Source organism: Cynara cardunculus (genome assembly GCF_001531365.2).
Source record: "Cynara cardunculus var. scolymus isolate 2C chromosome LG 14, CcrdV1, whole genome shotgun sequence".
NCBI lineage: Eukaryota > Viridiplantae > Streptophyta > Magnoliopsida > Asterales > Asteraceae > Cynara > Cynara cardunculus.
The window spans coordinates 6093549-6094451 of NC_037541.1; the positions used below are offsets into that span (position 1 = coordinate 6093549).

General features: G+C 44.0%; 1 non-coding gene across 1 annotated transcript; it reads left to right on the plus strand.

Annotated features, from left to right (window-relative positions):
* The first annotated feature begins 356 nt into the window (after positions 1-356).
* On the plus strand, positions 357-463 carry LOC112527064. Its single transcript, XR_003070685.1, has one exon. It is a non-coding gene; the product is annotated as a small nucleolar RNA R71 (small nucleolar RNA).
* Positions 464-903: the final 440 nt, after the last annotated feature.

The following is a 903-nucleotide window of genomic DNA, read 5'->3' on the forward strand; positions in this document are numbered from 1 at the left end:
ATGAATGATCCCCACCACAGCACACACTTTGCACAGATAGGACTGTTGGAACAGATGTGTTAGCAGCTTGCTATACTCCCTGACCAGAAGTTAAATTTTTCAATAAATTAGTCATGGAAGTGAGCTGAGTTGTTAATGCAGTGTATGCATCCACCTCATGTATTCCAGCAGTCTTTTTCTATGTCTGGGCACGTGGGTCAGCCCAATGCCCATTGTTTGCTGATATCTTTTCTAGGATCTCGTATCCCTCATTGTAGGTACTGGCTGTAAAGGCTCCGCCTGCAGTCGCATCGAGCATTTGTTTTGCCATGGGACTTAACCCATTGTAAAACGTCTCGAGTTGAATGCAGTACGGAATGTCATGGTGTGGGCATTTCCTCAACAGCTCTTTAAACCTCTCCCACGCGTCAGGAACAACTTCATCATCCAGTTGTTTAAAAAGACAGATTTCGTTTCTGGATTTAGAGTTCCTTGTCGGTGGGAAATATTTTCTCAAAACAATTTCCGCCATGTTACTCCATGACGGCACAGATCCTGGTGTTAAAGAGTTAAACCATGCTTTTGCCCGATCCCGTAATGAAAATGGAAATAAGGTAAGTCTGAGAGCGTCATTTGACACTCCTGGGATCAGGAAGGCATCTGTGATTTCCATGAAAGACTTTAAGTGAGAATGTAGGTCCTCTGAGGGCAGTCCAGCAAACTGACCGTTGGTCTGTAACATGTGAAACATGATTGGTTTTAGCTCGAAATGGAGAGCGGTCATATGTGGTCTGACTATCCCCGAATTTAATTGCTCAAAATCCGGGATAGCGTAGTCCATGATCCTTCCATTCTTGGAATTCGCCAGATTAATGATATTTGGAGTTTGTGCCCTTAGGTGTTCAGTAGGATCTGATTCGGTGT